Raw genomic sequence first — 20,838 nt, 5'->3', positions numbered from 1 at the left:
TCTACTGTACACTCTTTAACCCTTATCCTTGAGTGGCCTCTGGGCCTTGATAATGTGGTGATGCCTTTGTAAAAAAAAAAAAAAAAAAAAAAAAAAAAATGTATCTTTAGCCATAGCTATTGGTAGTTGAGAAGGTTTCTTGTAATTATTGAAGAAAACAAGCTTAGTCTTGGCAGTATTGAATGTGACCATCCATTTTTGTCCCCCTTTCTACTACAGATTAGAGGTCTTCCTCTAGTGTTTCTGCCATTTCTTTAGATATGTGTTCATTTGTTTTCCCCTCATGCCTGTTATAGAGCATGGTGTCATCAGCAAATATACCCATCTCAGAGACAATTTTATTAGGAAGGTCATTTATGAATATTAGGAATAATAAAGGTCCAAGGATTGACCCCTGAAGTACACCCACGTTTATATCATATTGTTTAGATGTACGACCATAAAGGACAACCTGGATTTTTCTCTTATTTAAGAAGGATTTAATTATGTTAAGTATTCATCCAGTGATACCGTATAATCTGATTTCCCTGAGAAGACTATCGTGCCAAACCCTGTCAAAAACCTTAGATATATCTAGGGCTATCGCTCTACTCTCCCCTGCTTTGTCCAGTATATGGTATATATGTTCAGGGATTACAGTTAGGATATCTGCCATAGAACGAGCTTGTCTAAATCCATATTGTTGGTTGGTCAGAAGTTTAGTAGCTATAAGGTGATGGACTAGAGCTTGGTTAATTGTGGACTCAAGTATTTTGGCGAAAAGTGGGAGGAGTCTAATGGGGCGATAATTTAATAGGTCAGTTCTTTCGCCAGAATTCTTGTAAACTGGTACCACAGAAGCAGTTTTCCAGCAGTCAGAAAAGCAAAATTCGTTAAGGCATTTGTTGTAAAGTTTGGAGAGGACTGGAGCAACCTTAGAGAAGAATTTTTTAATAGTACAGCTGAGATGAGATTGGGTCCACATACTTTTGAGATGTCTACGTTTTTATGATATCATGCACCTGAGAAGGGGGTGATTTTCAGATCATCTAGTGTGGCATCTGTCCAGAAAGGAAAGTCAGGGAGGGAGTGCTTTGCTGGGTCCAATGTGGAGTTTGAGGTGAAGCGACTGGCAAGCATGTTAGCTTTCATAGTTGCCATGTAACCAACCTCATGATTGTTGGATAGTGGGGGAATTGTTAATTGTCTATTATTTACTATACTGTTGTAAATTTTTTCAGAAATCACATATTCCTGATGCATTTTCTGGTGGTTTTGGTATATTTTCTCTTAATTGTTGCTATTTCTTTCATACAGTAACTTCTAGCTTCTATAAGTTGTCTGTTTATACTGGACTTATGTCGGTTAAATCTGCAGTATGCATGCTGCCTTTGAGCAATGGCAGCTGCACAAGTAGAAGTAAACCATTGGGGAGAGTGGGGTTTGCTATTGAATTTCCATGTGGGAACATGTGATTCAGTTACCATTTTGAACCATTCAGTGATCTCATTTGCTCACTGTTCAATGGGAAAAGAAAAGATATTTCCCCATGGCATCTCTGATGAGATCCCTGATGGCTAAGATCAATTTTATTACAACAGAAGCATCGGCATAATGTTGGTACTGGCAAAAACGGATGAATAAAGATAGGGAACCTGGTTTTGAAAGCCGATTTATCATAATTTTTTTTTGTAGGTTTCCAGCTACTTTTTGATTGTATTTGAAAGATTAAATTTCCAAAAAGGAAAAAAATATTTGTACACGTGAAAAAAAAAAAAAAGTTATGAAAAATGCTTTCATGGCGAGCTAACCAATTCAGCTAAATTTTGAAGTTAAATAAATTCATTGTAAAAATCCTTTAAAAGATAAATATTAGTTTTCTGGGTCTATTTAAAAAATAATTAGTAAAGTCCTAAGATATTGAATTAAATAAATAAAAAAACACCTTGTTTGTACAAAAATAGCTTAATTAGCCTAAAAAGTGAGGAATTATGCCATTTCCAAAATCGCAACAAACAGAAGTTTTGTAAACACGGATTATATGGAAGCCCAAAATTTCAGCCAGTCGAAAGGTTGGGGTGCTAGTTGTCTTTTTCTTTTTCCCCAGATATGCATCCGTACATTCCTATCCTAAACATTTGTATCATTTTTACCATTTTTTAATTTAATTATTTTTCTCTGTTCCTGTTTTTAAATTAAATTTTTAAAAACTATTATTCAAGATTATATAAAAATTATGTTATGCCGAAAGTTTCACATTCATGCAAGAAACATATTAAAATCTTACATATAAAAATTATGTGAAACCTGTAATTTAAAAAAAAAAAAAAGTAGAAATATTTTTTGCAATTATAATATTTTTGTGTGAAAATATTAAATAAACAATGCTTAATTCAATGATAATATCGGTAGTTCGAGAAATTGATTTTTCTTTGAGTTATATTGAATTCATTAATACAGACTTTAGGGTTATTTTTTCGTAATGTTCCTGTAAAAATAAAATATATATTTTTTAATTGCTATAATTTACGAGACTTTATTTTCATAAAGAAAGCAAAAATAAATTCATTCATTTTTTGTTTTTACTACAGAAAGCCATAACTTTAGTAAAGGTATTTTTTGTTTAAACAAAATAATACATTTCCACTAAGATTTAAATAAAAATAATGGGTTCAATATATTCTGTGATCATTATTTGATAATAATGGGTTCAATATATTCCGTGATCATTATTTGATAAATACTGAAAATTTCATTAAAATTGGTTGATTTCCTGATTTTTGGTGAATTTTTAAGTAAAGGGAGGGATCAAAATGTTTATACATTTTGAGCATCGCCATTCATTTTGCACGTACCTAGTATAATGAGAAAAATTGAAAATCAATTAATAATATAAACATAAAAAGAAATAAAATTGATTCACTTATTGATTTTGATGGCAGTTGAATGAAATATTCAGCAAAACTTCCCTACTTTGTAAATATTTAAAACTTTTAAAACAAACCTGTTTTATGGCATGACACTTTTCAAATCAAGAAAAATTAACGGAAACACATCTTAGGAAACCCAATTATGCAAGCAACAATTTTTCAACCAATCAGCGACCTTGTAAAGATTTTCAGACCATAAAACCATTTTTAGACAATATTATATTTCACATGGAATTAATCACTGGAACCAAATTTTTAATTTCACTGTAAGAAATGTTACCATGGCATAATCATTAAGAAATTATGGCCAATTGATATATGAAGTTTTTGATGATTTTTGCCTTGTATTTTGACTATTTTACCCCCCCCCCCAAAAAAAAAAAATTGGGTTTGTAACATTGACCGTCCAATGTGTTTTGCGTATTTTGTGAAACTACCGAAGTAAGTTAGTTGACAAAACATTGTTGATAGCTTAGCAACAATTTTAGAGAAATATGTCATCAAGTTAAAGAGATTGTTTGCATATCGCATTGAGTCAAGAGAGTTAAAGATGCCATAACTTCTAGAAACAGGTCGTTTCTACCTATCTCCTTAGGATAGTTACATGATGGTGAAGATGAATTGCTATTTCTTAGAAATTTATCACTTGCTAAGTTGGGGGGGAAAAAAAGAAGTTTTCTGCAATTTGCTCAGGGATGTAAACCTGCTTCGAGAATGAACTAGCTCACTAACTGATTTCCTCATTTTCGGCTCACTACTCACTAAGATTATCACAATCTATTTGAGCTCATAAAAGAGATTTCCCTACTCTCTCTCTCTCTCTCTCTCTCTCTCTCTCTCTCTCTCTCTCTCTCTCTCTCTCTCTCTCTCTCTCACACACACACACACACATCCTGGCCAAATTTCTTTACTAATTTCTTACTCCAACACCAAATCTCTTCAATTGTAGTTTAATATCCGATGGTTTTGGTCTCAATTACCCACATAGGCTAAAGTTTTGGACAAATATCAACGCTACTAAAAGTCTGAAACTGGAGAGTATAAAGTTGACCTTGGGTTTACTTTCAGAAGCCTTGTAACTCTTGCATTCCTTATTTTGTCTTTTAGTCCTCACATTCCGTGAGTGATGTTTCTGACAAAAGGGAAGAATTGCTATGTCCTAGATTGGAACCTATCCATATAACACTTGTTGTTGGCTAGTTTTTGACCATGAAGTGATATTTTTAGCTCCTTACATTAAATGGCTTCATGCCTTGTCTGGAACGATTTCTATTAAAAATTTTTTTTTAACCTATCCGTCACTCTTGCTGTTTGGGAGAGGTCAGAGAACGACAAGGAAAAGAATTCTTTTTATTCTATTTAAAAATAGTGCAGCTTTTAAAGCAGTCAAAAACTAAACTTTTTTTTTTTAAACTCTAATCTTAAACTAACGCTAACCCTAGCATAATCCTAAACTAACTCCAGCTTATTAGGTTTTTGCCCGGTTTAAAAGCTGTATCAGTACCAAAATATAGAGTTGACAGTGTTAACATGAATACCAAAGTGTACTAACAAGCTGGGTGTGTCAATGTTCAAAACCTGTTCTTTTGATAACACCATTTTCATTATAGATGTTGGCAACCTTCATGTGGTTCCTCCTGTGAGTACTGAATTCTAGATAGAATTGAGGAAACTAATGCCAACAGCAGAATCAAGTTGGTCCAAAAAGTTGTACCTTGCTGATTTATACAAATTTATTTTTTTAACAAAAAAAGTTATTTCAAATCGATATCGAAAGCCATCACATAAGTGACACCTGTCGAGAGAAAGATGTGGAGATGGCCAATTTCTAGAGGTGGTTAGAAGCTTGTTGCATGAAGGGTTGTTGAGTAGATATTCATTATTTTGTCTTTGCTGGATATGAAGAAAATAGATTACCATCAAACTTATTCTCGAAACGATATCTACAAAAGAAACGATATCTACACTATATACTTCATATTTTTATGTGTTCCGTTGTTAGGATCGAAAACATTTAACTGGAAAATAACGTAACCTTTCAACATTAGGTTAAGGATTAGGGTTCCATATGCTCGGTAATCGCACATTCTTTTGAAACCAATTAGAAGTGTTTTCCTTCGTCTTCGACCATGTTAATTGTAATATGAGGTGAAGAACAGGGAATAGATATCATACCAAAGTAGATTCACGACACATAGATAACAAGCCAAAGGGGCATTTAATTTTTATTAGTAGCCAAAAAATTCTACAAAGCCCTGGCCGTGTTGGGGGTGCGGTACTAAAACGTCCGTTGATCCAAAACATACGTTTGTTATTTTTATTTTCAAATAGGTGATATATTATTTTTTTTATTTTGGTTAGTCCAGTCATTAATTATGGCACGGTGACGAAGAGAAAAGATATTCTTTCTTTCTTTCTTCTTCCTCGTTTAGTGTCAACAATCAATTGCTTCAGCTTTGCTTCGATTTTTAATGAAAACAGAAAACAAACTCGCTGTCTTTTCTTTCCTTTTACTTTCTTTTTAGTTATTGCTTTCATTCGCCCTCTCAAAGAAATTTGATTGGTTTTTCATTTGAATTGAAAAAGACACACACACACACACACACACACACACACACACACACACACACACAAACAAAAAAAAAAACAAAAAAAAACATAGCTTTCTATTTTTGATACGCGTTCATCTTTCTACTTTTAAATTGTACGATCTTGAAAAAAAAAAAAAAAAAAAAAATGGAATGAAAAGCAGAAGGAACTTCAATTTATATAAGGATAGATCAAACTACACCTCCGCTACCAACAAAAGTAACTATTGAAAGGTTTGAGTTTTTTGTCTATTTTGTTTAATTTGTTTAATTATTAGTTTTTAAAGTAAGAAAGCGAAACTGCCTAAAACTACCACCACCGAGAGAGTAGGCCGGTGAACATGACAGCGTAACGTCACTTCCTGATCAACTTGTAGGTATAGAAAGTTTCCGGTATTCAACCACGATTGTCCATGGCTATCAATATGTGTTACCGATTATTGTCCATGTATGTTCTAAAGAGAAAGAACAATTCTCCATTTGGATAATAATTATTATACTTGCACATTGGGATAATTTTAATCTAGCAAAATATAGTAAGTGAACTTGTTTTTGAACTTTTATTTTTATCGGAGAAAGTCGAATATTTCATTTTATTTACTTTTTCTTTTTTACTGCAAAACAAACAATTTTTATATAATATTTTTCAGTCCGTTCTTTTAATAATAAATAAAACTTTTCACTGAATATTTCCAAATATTTTAAAGTTAGCATTTTTCACGGCAGTTTTTTTTTTTTTTTATGATCGGTGAATTTTCAATATTTTAGCACCGGGCGTAATTTATTTCTTTGAAATATATTTAAAACTTCAAGTTTTTGTTTTTTATAACATTTTAACGCTAAATAATTTACATGACAGGTTTGTTTTACTATACGCATAGATTCGAAAAAGTCGTCAAAAAACAAATATATAACAAATAAATATTATCAAAGGCAAGATAAGTTACTTTTCTACCAAACTGGATAAATTTTTAGTGTTTTTATTTAATGTAAAGTGTTTATTTGGCTCGAAAAACATACAGTGTTTACCAATGTATTTGAAAAATGCAAATGGCGGTATGCTTGCTGTTGTACACGGTAAGTTCGGGAAAACGAGTTTAAACAACAAAATTATACAAAATACTGTTAGAAACTCGCTCAATATATGTTACCATGACATTGGCGGACATATATTCAGTGGGTCTCTAACAGTATTTTGTATAATTTTTTTGTTGGAACTCATCTTCCCAAATTTACCGAGTTCAATAGCGAGCATGCCAACATTTTTCTTTTTAAAATATATCGATAAACATTGCATGATTTTCAAAGCGATTACACATTTTAAAGTGAGTAAAACCACGAAAAACCTTTCCAGATAGGTAGAAGAGTAACTTATCTCGCCTTTCATAACATTTATTTGTTATATATTTGTTTTTTGACAACTTTTTCGAATCTATGTGTACAGTAATACAAACCCAAAATTTAATTTAACTTGAAAATAATATTTAAAATACATGTGCGTAACTGCACAAGCACCCTTATTATTATTATGATAATGATAGTAATAATAATAAAAAACTGGTGTAGATGACATCAACTGGCGTCACACCAACTAGTTGTGAAGAATCAGGGAGGATGAAATGACCGAGGTGGAAAAATACTCTCCAAATCTCCACTGGAAGTGTGCAGTTCAAATCCTTGGGGAGGCATTTTGTCACCCAAACCCCAGGAAACACCAATGGCCGATGCCAACGAGAAATCAGTGACAACGGCTGTTGCGATAACATGCAATTATCTGCACAAGTGGTCAAGAGGTGGAGAACACTGGAAATTTGGGGAGACTTGTTGTCACTTGGTCTCCAGGGAATGCCACAGGTTACTGCCAGTGAGCGATCACTGATGATGGCCTGTGAGACAACTAATACGCTACACATTTTGATGAAAAACATGGGGGGGGGGAAATGGACATAAAAGAACAGAAAACCAAAACTTTAAATATAATTTCTGTATTTAAAGTAATAGTTATTTAAATATTTCAACATATAATCTTGTGGAGAAAATCCTGCTTCCCAATAAGGAGCACTCTGGATAGGAACAAAAATAATCTCAATCATGAAAAGATTTCTTCTCCACCGAGCGAGGACAGAAAAGGTAAAGTGTATCATCAAAACAGATACTACACTGTGATCTTTTTCCGAAGGCCAAAAATATTTGTGTTTAATGTTTCTTTAATTGTTTGTTCCCTAAATTCATAATTCAGTTTTATCAGTATTAAATTTTATATTGCTTTAAAATTACATAATTTTACATAGATAATGTTTATATTTTATATTGAATAAAGTTCAGTTTAAGTATTAATCGAACTGTGTTCCTTTTTCGTTTTAAAAATGTTTTATTGCACTTTTTCAAATGGCCCTCATATAGTACTGACAGTCTGACAAATCTTACCTACATTGCCTGCAGACGTTTTCAGTTAACAGGCCTTCTTCTTACTCTCGGTGGCCGTGCTAAAACTATGTGGATTTTTGCTGTTGACCATGTGCACTGGATGATATTACAAACGATGAATAACGTAAAAATAACATAATAAAATGTATGGTACTTATGCACTTTTTGAACCGTGCTGAAATAATAACGTTATTATTTAGAAAGTCATTCTTAACATGGGGAGAGGAGGGTATTTTGTAACTATTCTGAACTTTCATCTAACAATTTAATAAAAAGATACCGTGAAACTTTAATTTAACTTCAAAAAATTATTTAAAACTAGCACGGCTCAATAAGTGCATAAGAACAAAATATAGTTTGGGATGAAGTGAATGATATGAACGAGAGAGAGAGAGAGAGAGAGAGAGAGAGAGAGAGAGAGTAAAAAACGAAGAACGTATAAAAACGAATTATATTTATTTAAAATATATACAGTTATTCCTGATTATTTCCATACTACAGCAGGCACCTGATTTCCATGATCTCATGTTACCTTGATTGGAGGGCTAAAGTGTGTTCTCGACCTTGCCTAAGAGTTTCCCACAGATTAGAGGAAGAAAAAAGGAGCCTTACTCTTTCTTTGACAGTAGTGCTGTTCCACTGCCCGATACAACGCCTAGTATTACCAAATGATCACCTGTCTGGTACTGACCAGGTTCATCATTGCTTAACTTTGGTGTTCTGGTGGGAACTGGTGTCAATGTGGTTACTAACATGGAAGCAATCAAGAATAATTTTGTTCATGGTTTCATATCTCGTTGTGCTGGGCAGAAGATTCCTTTGGGTATATGGCCAGGATAATCGCCCAGTAACTGCTCGGACAGAAAGAAACTGCAACCTACTGTATGAAAGCTATGGTAATACATCAAACACTTTTGAGAAACAGTGTGAATAAGGGTCTGAATGATGAGCAACAATGAATTCATGAATGCTTTGAGGGAGAGAGGTAGATGGAGTCATAGCCCTCAATGCCTGTACCAGTCCGCACATCATTTGAACATATGAATGAATATATATACAGTTATACAATTAGGCACAGAGCCATAAAATTGGGGTGAATGACAGGATGCGTTGTTTCTTCTTAATTTGTCACTTTTGTTTTAACCAACTGAGCCACTTTTGAGTGGAAATAGAATTAGTCATTTCTTGCATTTGTTTCATAATATGCACAGATCTGTATCCTGCTTGTTCCTATCCATCAAACTCCCTACGAGGATCAGATGCAACACAAGGTTGAGTTTCAATGTGGAATAGGTCATGAGCACCATAAGGGCGTCCAAGATCAACTTGAAAATAACCATAACCACGAAAACCGTCCAAGTCGATTATGAAGAAAGGAATATATATACTTGAAAATAGATGATGTCATAAAAAAGAAAAATACATATTTACTTCGAAATGACGACACAAAGTGAGCTTTATTTTTTAAAAAACTTTACATAAAAACTACTATTACTATTAATCTTTTGTCCAAGATCAAAGTGTGGTGTCTGTTCTTCAGATGCTGCACTTCCATTTTATTGTTCTCTTTCGGTGGAGGAGCAGTCCTTCACGACTGAGACAATTTTTATTTTTGTACTTTTTCTCCACGTTAAAAAACGACCCTGGTGTCTAACTCTGTCCCGTGGGGGAGGTATTGTAAATAGGTACTATTAATCTTTTATACATTGTATTTGTATTTAATTTAATAAGTAAAAAACAAACAAAAAACACAAAACAATGAAATATTTTTGCTAAAGGATAATTTTTTTTTAATCAACATGGCTGCCAGCGATTAAAACATTAAAGTAAGATTTCCGTGATTTTAAACAACAAATTTTATTTTAGAACCAAGAATAAAATATTACCTCAAACTAGTTGTACTGTTGCACGTGTGGAAGAGCAAAGTTCACTCTCTATTGTTGTGTGTGAAGAAAAGTGCATGCATGAATGCACTTTTACGAGCGATAAAATGAATGTGTGTATGTGTGTGTGTGTGCAATGTTCCGCATGAGAAGTGCATGTGTTAATGCACTGTTGCAGGTAAAAAGTGCATGTATGTATACACTATTGCATATGAGGTGAAATACATGCAAGGTTGCACTATTGCATGTGACTCTATAAGCTCTTCCTAAGGTAAGTTGCTTAATAGTCTTCTACTGCATATAGGGAGTTTGTACTTTACTCAATAGTGAAAGGAAGCATGGGAAATCGTTGCCGTGAAAAGGGTTCCCAGTTAGTCACGATAAAGTGAGACTTAAGGGAAAGAAATAAATATGAAAATTATTACTGAAGATAAAATATTCGGAAATGTTTAAACTTTTATATAACCACATTATGAGAATTAATCTATCTATCTATACTCCTATAAATTCGTTTTTCTTTTGCTTGTATTGTTATTCATATTAAAAACTCTCTTTTCCATTTATTTAAATATTTATTTAAGAAGAAAAATCACAAATTTTACAGAATTTTAGGGTTAAAATTATATAAAACAGGCAACTAATTCTTTTTAAATGTGGCATGAGGCCAGAAAGGGTGTGGGGGGGAAAGTGGGTGTCGGGGGTCGTCCACTTGTCTATTCCCTATCACTAGTTGCAATCACCACAATACCGCATTAGGAGTTGGATCTACTTAAAGCCCCAGATGACAATATGTACAATTTTTTTTTTTTTTTTTTTTTTTAACAATAAAATTATATACAATGGCTTTTTTTTTTTTTTTTTTTTTTGACTTTATATTTACAATGAAATAATGACAAAATGGAAATTGTGATGTGTATGATATATGCGGATGAAATTGTGATGTGTATGATATATGCAGATGATGGGCGGGGATAATGAGAGCCTTAAAAACACCCCAAAATAAAGAAAAATAACAGTAATAAAAAATAAATGAACCAAATAAAACGTTAAACGGTGAATGTGTTAGTACTGACCCACCCTTACCTATTTGATTTTGAAATGCTTCCTGTTTTCCGGTATCGGCCGAAAACAAGGGAGCACTTCCTAAGAGGGAGTGGGCACAGCTACGGACAAAATAAGGGGGGGGGAGGGATATTCGGTGACCTCCAAGAAAAATAACATCGGGACGGGTTGGGACTAAAATAAATTAATCAGAACTGGGCTTCTTTGGAGGTATCCTAACACCTAAAAATAAAAATTGGGGACATGGAACTCATTTATACCAACTAGCTAAGGGACTGATCCACTACGGGATTATCTTGATCTGGTTTGGGGGTTGCTTTTACGGTCGGCGTGTGCCATGCCTAGGCAGGGAACACGTACTCAAGCTTGTTTCGTACAAACGCACATAAACTAGCGGTGTGAATCCACCTCCTACTAAACTGTGAGCGAGATAACCTCCTTCTATCGCATCTGATTTTGATTTTAAGTTGGTGTTTAAAATACAAAATCAGATCCCGATGAGAAGGTGGCTCCCTCTCATGCCCTATCTCTATGTGTGAAACCCACACTACCAGTCTAGCTACGGCCAAGGTCGCTAGGAACACCATTCGTTCCTCCCTAGGCCACAAGGGATCTGCGTTGTAGACAACGGATACTAAATCCAGGATCGTCACCTGATCGGGGACGATGCGAGCCGTGACCTCACTGACATACTCCCAGAATTCACGGAGCTTGGAACAAGTATAAAAAGCATGTTCTACGGTTTCTAAGCTATCTTCGTCGCACCGTGGACAAAAGGGACTAAATACCATACCAATTCTAAACAATATGTCATTGAGGGGTAGAGCGTTTCTAACCAATCGCCAGGTCAGGGAAAATTCGGAATTGTTAAGGTATCCCCGGCCTGGCGCCCAATTCCACAGAGAGCGAACCTCCCCCTCCGACAGCTGCAGCCGCTCCCCAAGCAGGTCCGAAGCGGTCCCCACCACTAATCCCCGATATAATGCCCTTCTAGGCTGTGCAAGGTCCAAGGACCCTGGCATTGCTCTAAGCGCATTTCGGCATTTGTTGAAGAATCTTGATTGCCCTCTCGGCCTTCTTTGGCATTCAATTAAATGATTGGGGATAAGGTCGGGAAAAGCTGCACCGACCGCGGGACCCCAATCAGACTCCTCAATCAGAGTTCTGCCCAGGAACGCCAACCTTTCGGCATTTTTGTGGCTAGCCAGGTCAGGCATCCCCAGGCCCCCATCTTCAAGACGTTGAGTGCAGACCTGTCTACGGACAAGCGGCCGTCGCTCATTCCACAACTGACAGACGCTTCGACCTTGCTCTGTACTTCCGACCAGTTCTTATCTAGACATAGACCGGGTCCAAACCAAACACCCAGAATATGGACCGGGCCATCCGTCCAGACAAATGCGCCAGGCAAAGCATTCGAGCACCGCCAAGCGGCCAACCTCAGGCCAACGGATTTGCTGAGATTGACTACGGCCCCTGTAACTTGTTCATAACGCTTGAGAGCCTTAATCACCATAATAATATCAACGACGCTCGAAACAAATACGGTGACATCATCGGCAAACGCGGAAACCCTGGCTCGCGCACCGCCAGGAAGAGCAATTCCACGCAGAGCCGGTCCAGCCACCCTGGTCCTCACTTTCCTAAAGAATGGTTCCAGCGCGAGGACATACAGCAAGGGCGACAACGGACACCCCTGTCGCACCGACCGAGAAACCGCGAACGGCGCCGACCGCACCCCGTTGACCTGCACAACTGCCGTCGGCCGAGCGTACAAAATGGAAATCCATCTGCAGAAGCCGGATCCAAATCTGGCGGTCTCTAAAACAGCCATCAGGAAACGATGATCCACCCTATCAAACGCCTTGGACTGATCCAAATTAATCAGCGCGGCTTCAGTGTCGTCTTCTAAATTTTCTATGACTGTACGTATCAAATGCAAATTATTTTGAATTGATCTTCCCTTCACAGCGTAATTCTGATCCGGTTCGACCAAGTCAGCGATAACAATCTGCAAACGATTCGCCAGCACTCGGGCCAGGATTTTTAAATCCGTATTCAGCAACGTGATTGGCCTAAAATCATCTATCCCCCCAACATGTGTGTCGTTCTTCTTCAGAAGTGTGACCACTCCTTTGGTAACCTGACTCGGGATAGATCCCGTGTCAAACCAGTGGTTAAACACACCCGTCAGAATCGGAACAAACATGTGCGACATCCTCAAGTAAAGTTCGTAGGGTAGTCCATCCAGTCCTGGTGATCTGTTATAGGCGACCTGCTTCATAGCAGCTATGACCTCACACTCTGTAACCCGACCATCGCAACCAGCCGCTTGGGCCGCCTCCAGGCGGGGCGAGCCAGCCAAATAGTTGCCAAACTCCTGGACGCGGAGCCTGGACATCTGCGCAAAAAGATCTTCAAAGTGCACTCGAAACCGCTCGCAAATCCCCCGAGCCGACACTAAGGAGTCCCCTTCCGGGCTCTGAATTTTACGAATGTAGTTATCCGATTTGCGCCCGAGCAAATAGACTCGTTCGGCTTTGTATACATTCACAGCTTCGTTGGGCATCTTTTTAATTCTAGCCCTAACTACCTGGCCCTGATATCGCTCGCTAGCCAAACGACTCAGGTCCGCCTTAGCTAACCCTATTTCTAGGGAATCCCCCCCAGCCACCGCCCGGGATAGTCTATCTTGGCCCTATCTAGCGCGAGGCGTTGGCCATATTTGACAGAGAAGTCTCTAATGCTAGATTTGGCGTTTACCCACCACTTACTCCCGGTAACCGCCCCCACTAATCCCTTCTGTATGTGTTTAGTTAGCCTTTCCCGAAAGTCACCTATCTCCAGTAGGGAGCTATTTAACTTCCAGTACCCAGCTAACTTGGGGTTGCTATCTAAGTCTAACCTGGCCACAAGTAGTTTGTGGTCAGAGTGGCCTAACCAGTGGAACGTGGGACAAGATATGTATTCTATGTTGCCTCTTCTAACTAACAACCGATCCAAGTAAGTACTTGAAGCGGAAGGCCTGCTAGAGAGCCACGTCCACGTCTCCCGCCCCGGGTGATCCACCCGATACCTGTCTACCAGATCGCATCTAGCCATCAGGTCCGACAGACTGGTTTCACACCCATCCGTCCCGCTAGTCCCGCCCACCTTATCTGCCCTGGGGTCAAGGATGGCATTCCAATCCCCCACTAGTATTAACCATTCCGAACCCCCGAGAAACACCTCCAACCGCCGGAAAAAGGAAACCCGCTCCCGTACGCAATTGGGCGCATACACCACGACGACTCGAAACGCTCTATTTGCCACGGCAACATCGGCCACGATCAGTCTACCATCAGTATCCGCGTGAACAACGCTAACCGTTGCAGAAAGGGTGCACCTAACTAACAAAGAAACCCCCCTACTTTGACTATCACCGTATGTTGAAAAGACATCATAATGCCCCTCCAGCACCCGATGATCGTCAACGCAATCGTAGTGAGTCTCCTGTAACGCAGCCACATCTATATTCATCGACATGAGGTCCCTCAGTACCCTAGCGGCTTTGCTTCGGCACCTCATGCCCCTAACGTTCAAACTACACAAGCTCAAGGACGTGGCCATTGTGTCTAGATATCCGCAACCACCGACCTAAAGTCTTTGCTAGAAAGGGTGCCGCAGGACTGGGCGAGGTTGCCCGAAAGCAACTCGGACGTTACTCGTCCGTCTCGCGCAATACCTCCGACATCCAGGGGAAACGTTAATTTAAGGGCCCTATACAAACAAGGGTGGACGTAAATAGGAACCCTACCTTCGCATCTCGGCGCCAGCTGATTGAGGGAGTCATGCCTCTCTTCCACCAACTTTAAATCTGGAAACGCCCCCCTGGCATCGTCGATCATATTCCACATGGCCTTCGTGCGTCCAGTTTTTGTATGGCGCACAAAGGTCATGACTAGGGGGGCGTCTGGGAAGTTTTTAGGGTTGGTAACACTTTTCCCGTCGATTATTTTCATTTCTCTAAGCGGCTTAATCAGGTCCCTATGGCGCTGCGTTATATACGTGTCAGCGTGAAGGGGGTCTACTTCGCAAATCCGGTCTCCAGGAAGGTAGGGGAGCTTTTTCGTCTTTTCACTCCTTACAGGAGATACAGAGGCGGCTCTTCTACCGCTGTTGGTTTTTGTCGCCGGCTTCTCCCGGGACAACGAGCGGGCACCGGTTGGGAGGGGTATCGAAAAGGGATGGGGATTTTGGTTCAGCCGATGGGGTTAGGGTAGGGGTTTTGGGTGGCTGCACCGTAGAGACAGTCTTCTCTACATTCATAGGGGACGGGGAACGGGACCCTGCCTCCTTGTTTTTTCTCGCCTTCTTTTTAGTTTCCTTTTTCGGCACTTGGTACTCTACCACAGTAGCCGTTTCCTTATCGTGCTCCCCTTCTGAGTCAGACGAGGAGACCGGATGCATTCTTTTCTGGCCGCTAACAACTTCTTTAGTGGTAACGTTGGTGGAAGAGACCGTTGACGACACTGTGGGAACCGGCTGACCTTATACCTCAGGGGGCTGCTCTCTTGTGGAGGGGTCTTGGTGGTTCTGCCATTCTTCTTTACCACTGTAGTCCAGCCGTCCGCCGTTGTTGCTTCTTTGCCCCCTCCGGTTAGCTTCTCAGGGGCTGCTGGTACCACTGCCGCCGGCTTTGCTACTACTACTACTGTCTGTGGGTTTCTTTTCGGACATTCCCGTGCCATATGGCCCTGCTGTTGACAATTCCAACAGTGGGGCTTGCGACCTTCTACTATAATGCTCATCGACCATATGTCGCACCTGAGCATGGGGGGGATGTTTTGTAATCCTTCCTTGTCAACACGCATTTTTAGGTTGCAGTCCCCTACCATAAGGTTACGGGGACCACGGACAGGAATGACGGACTTTACGTCCCCATATTGACTCATAAAGGCCTCTAATTGCTCAGGGCCGAGAATACAGGGGACTCCCAAAATAGACACGTTCGTCCGCGTCTTACTTAAATATTCCGGCTTAAGTCGAATATGTCGCCACATGTGTTCCGATTTGAATATATTGACGGCGTCTTCCTCTTTGGGCAGTAGTAAATCCCACACTGCATAGCTTCTACGGCAGATATAGGTTGTGGGGATATTTAATTCCCCCAGAATTTTCGCCATGTCGTCTTTCGGCACACCGGTTAGCACTCGTTTCTTTGTGTCTATGGAGACTAACGATATTATTCTCTTTGAAAGTTCTTTCATAGTTTTCGGTTCTACTCTAATAACATTACCGTCGGTCAAATCCTTATATTTTGTATCGAATAACCGGCGGTAATCCCCGGGAGTTAGTTGCGACTGGGGGCCCCAGTCTTTGACCACTGCCGCCGCGGCCGTCTGCGGTATTGATATTATCGTCTGTGACACTGTTAACAGCGGTGATTTCTGTCCCGGGGGAATAATAGAACCGGACGAGTCTATTGTTTGTGAACTCCCTGGCAACGTCGGCCACTCTCCTGGTTTCTCCTTTGGGGACGACGGTTTAGGGGTCAGTGCCGGTTCTTTTGTGGCTGTGGTACCAGCTGCCCCATTTTTTTTTTCAGTCTGAGCAGCCCCCTTTCTTTCTCGTTGGCGCGACTTTCTCGCTTGTCGTAGTAGCAGTTGTTGTCTGTTGCATTCATCTGCGCTACTGTCGCTGCTACTAAATTCTAAGTCGGCTTGCCTCGCGGCGTTCAACTGTTCATCTAGAAGCGTTAACATGTTAATAGCCTCCTCCCTGTCGTCCGGCAACCCGTTCGAAAACGTCTGTTCCGACTCGGTGTTCCTCAATATTGAGATATCTCCAGAGGTTGCTGGTTTAATTCCCGACCCTAGGGGGTCCGTTCTCCTATGGGCGGGAGGGCTGACAGTTAAAGCCCTCTTCCTCGGGTGATTCCACCGAGTCGGAACACCTCTTTCAGCTGGCCTAAATCTACTGCTACTACTATTACTGCCGGGAACAGCAGTATGACTAGTTACGTGAGAGTCGCTGCCTAACGCAAACGATTCCCCTAGATTAGCTGTGCGGGGGACAACACCGAGTTTTGTGCGGGGGTCAACACTAATGCATCCTAGTGGTCTGTCTACTGGGCCTGAACCGGTGGGCGTGTCGGGGACACGAACGCCAGAAACCGGGTTAGGCGGGGGGTCGGAACTCGGACCACGTGGCAGTAGAATTTTTCCAAGGCCTAATCCGGTGCTCAGAGGTGGCCGAAGCCCCCTCTGGGAACCGGACCCCGGGCTAGACATGTCTGCACTGGAGCCCGGACCAGTTACCCTCCTCCTCTGCGTCTTCTTCCCGGTTGGCCTGGCTGAAGTTTCCGTTGGATATGACTTCGAACAACCACCTCAGACGCAGACCGGTCGAGTCGGAAAAAGAGACAACCTGAAATAATTCGTAAACAAGACAGTTAATGGCCTCGCGGGGAGGCAGAAAAATAAAAACAAGGCTCACCCGCCCAACAGGGACCGGCAGCCGGTCTTTGGACAGCAGCAAAACGAAAACACAGCCGAACTCAATGCTCTTTTCCATTTATTTAAAAAGAAAATAATATTTGCTTATATATGGGTTGTGGAATTGCATTCACTAGCAAAAAATCTAGCTAATTTGCATATTCTTTTAAACATTCATTTTAATTAATTCCCTATTAATTTTTTTCGGTTTTCTAATGGGATAATCATCTTTAGTTAACTATTATGTGTAATTATATTCCTGCAGATATTCTACATGATTTATACCTGCATAATATTTGCGTAAAAAGTTTATAGCAAACACGAAATTGTTTCCATACGTATTTATGTATATGTATATATTTTTGTTTAACAAATTTTGCCTACCAAACTCCTCCTAAAGTTTTTGGTCTACAGACATGAAACTTCATATATAAGGTATTTGAATCCATGCAAAACTTTATATTTGGGTTTTAGCCCGGAAAAATTGGTGCAAAAGGGTGAAAATTAAAAAAATTAAATTTGCCAGTCGAATGCCGGCAGTACGAATGCATAACTTAGTAGCTATTGGTTCATGTTTTAATTTTTAGCCTTGCAGTAAAGATGTTTTCATAGTCCAGTCATTGACGTCAGAGGCAAAATAAATCGTGAGCTGAACGTTTTTGTTTCGATTCTCGGTGGTAGCGCATGAGTCTTTTTTTTTTTAATACTTTTTAAATCATTACTATATATTGAATCCAATTTAAAAAAGTGAAAATGTCTGTCTGTCTTTTCTCTATGGTAGTTAGGGAAGACTATTATACAGAAAGGCATTACTTTACATATTCACACTTTTTAATATATACATATGCACATAACCTTATTAACAGTATATAGGGGCCGAGCAAAGCCGGGCGGAATTGCTAGTATATCTATAAAAGTAAACGTGTGTATGTGTGTCTGTGTGTGTACATTTCCCTATGCAATAACTTTGTCAATTTTAAGTCTACAGACTCGAAATTTGATATACAGATACTGAGATTTGGGGAAATCTTTGTGATCGGGTTTCAGCTAGAAATTTGGCTATTAAGGGTTCAAATTTTAACGATTTGACTTTTGAGAACTCTACCAAACTTCTCCGACAATTTTGGGCCTAAACACTTGAAATTTTAGATGTAAGTTCCTTGGACATGGATCTAACTTAATAACTTGATTTGAGCCCAAAACAATAAATGTTAAGGGGTCATAATAGGGGCCAGAGTTTTAAAAAATTTTACCTCTGCGGTCTCTACCAAATTACTCAGACAATTTCTGGTCTAAATATTTGAAATTTGACATATAGGATATTCAGAGATAGGGCAAGCTTTTTAATCGGCTTGGGGTCAAAAACTTTTAGTTATGTATATATGTTTGCATGTATGCCTAAAACTTTCGCCAGAGGCGACGGATTTTACCAAGATCAGTATCGTTTTGAAGTTCAACCTTTCAGACGACAAATATCGAAAAATTAACTAAAAACATTAATATCTTCACCTTTAACTGGGCAGTTTTCTACAGGGGTGAGGGTCGTTTTTTTTCGCCGATATTTTTGAAAGTCATCCTCTCCTTTCTATTGTCTAGCCTTAATTTAAACATAAGTCACTTTCGGTTTGGCGATTGTCGTAACAGCAAAGATGCCAGGTTTTTTCCCCCGTTCTTTTCCTCCTTGACAGTATGGGTTTGAGCCTGCCTTCCTACTACCACTTTTTTTTTTTTTTTGCTCAACATACACATCCAAACATCGGGCTGAAATGCTAGTAATAAGCATTTTGGGGCAAGTCTAGAATTCAACCTAATTAAAAAAAAAATACAGGAAAAGTTTTTTGCTGTATGTATACGTCACAGAACAAAAATGTCATATTCCAAAAACTATGTAAATTGATGAAGCTTTTATTCATATAGAAAATAATTTTTTTAAAGATTTTTAGTGATAAATAGCAAATTGTAACCATTACAAGACTTATTTTGATATCTATTTCTGGAGAGGTTAAGGGAGGGGGGTAATCTGTGATGAATTTGAAATATAGCAGAGCAAGACGCAGTGTTCAGTTCCTTATAAAATTTGATTTTCTAAATTAAAAAAAAGAAATACTTGATTAATTTATATGATTTTTGGAACATGATATTTTTGTTCTTTGACGAGTATGTACAGAATAAAGATTTTTCTGTATTTTTGTTATTTTTGATTGGGTTGACTTCTGTACTTGCATCGAAATTTATAACAAAAAAACAAAAACTAAACTTCCATAAAATATTTCCGATAAATGATGAATGAAAAAATTTTAAATGATATAAAGAAAGGCGGAAATGAATTGCAAAACCATTTAGTATACAGTTAATATATATGGCTCATTCTGTGTCAAATCAACAGGAGTTAAACCATGTCTGACACGGATTTTTTTTTTTTAAATTTACTACACTTATAGATTGCCATGAAAGGAATTGAATAGCACCTATTACACATCTCAATGTCAAAGGGTTCCTGAGATATGACCTTGACCATTTTACAAAAATGTGAACTTTAAAAGACAATATCTCTGTTGTTTATGGGCCTACAAAGTTCATTCATATATCATTTTAAAATACTTGAATAGATCTACAATTTTATTTGGGATATTTTTTTAAGGTCAAATAAAGAAGTTGACCATGACCTTTTACCTGAATTATATCAAAAATCGTTATTTTAATTTTTTTAAAATTTGGACAAAAAATTTGTCTATCTTATGACACTATATATTCCAAATTTCATGATGGGCATTCTACTAGAATTGTTGCTATAAGTATTTTATATAAATGGGCAAAATTCAAAATAGCAGAATGTAGTACCTGCTACTTCATACAAAAACATTTTGTTATTTCACAATATGGTCAAGTTTGATATCTTTGTAAAGCTATTTTAATGTTGATTGATATTTACATAAAGACCATGGTCATAAAATGAATAAAAAAATTTCTAATGATGAAACTGAATTTTCTTCATTTGTTTTTTTTTTTTTTGTTTTTTTTTTAATGCAACACAGATTTTGTTATGGAAAAAGTGTTTGGATGATTAATCGGAATCTAAAAATAGGAACTTTTGAGGAATCAGAATCCGAAAATTTTTAGCCTAAAAACAATGCTAAACTTTTCCATTACTGGTACTAAAAGATAAAATGAGGAATATTTATTTTAAAGTTACCAGTAAAAGTAAAACCTAATAACATAAAAATATGATGTGGATTTATTTTAGCTGTGTGGGGAGAAAAAGAAAAAAAAAACAACCATAAAACATGACATTTTGGTTTTTGTCCGGTTCTTCAGCATTGACAAATCTGATAAGAAAATGCTAAAAGGTATTAAAAAATATTTCAGAGTTTTTCAATAAATTAGCAGATTGAGTAAAAATTTTCTCTATGCGAGACATGCTTTGGTGACAACGTTTCTTTGATTTTTGAAGCTGCTATTTGTTTACCGTTTGAGGCCGCCGCATGTTTACTAG

The 20,838-nt window shown here is 38.3% G+C and overlaps 1 protein-coding gene across 6 annotated transcripts in view; it reads left to right on the top strand.

Moving 5' to 3' along the window:
• Positions 1-20,838, top strand: part of LOC145249606 (uncharacterized) — a 127,859-nt gene that overhangs the window by 25,152 nt on the left and 81,869 nt on the right. The window contains exon 1 of one of the 6 annotated variants that reach the window (XM_080111318.1): positions 5,591-5,731. The exons of 4 other annotated variants lie outside the window; for them this stretch is intronic. The gene's annotated coding sequence lies outside the window, so the exon portion shown is untranslated. Of the gene's footprint in view, positions 1-5,590; positions 5,732-5,881; positions 6,034-20,838 lie in introns of those variants that run through there. One more of the 6 variants, XM_080111320.1, reaches the window with a different exon arrangement.

Source organism: Euprymna scolopes, chromosome 28, assembly GCF_053919585.1.
Source record: "Euprymna scolopes isolate OS-2025 chromosome 28, ASM5391958v1, whole genome shotgun sequence".
NCBI classification, from domain to species: Eukaryota; Metazoa; Mollusca; class Cephalopoda; order Sepiida; family Sepiolidae; genus Euprymna; species Euprymna scolopes.
This window is presented reverse-complemented; position numbering and strand designations above follow the sequence as displayed.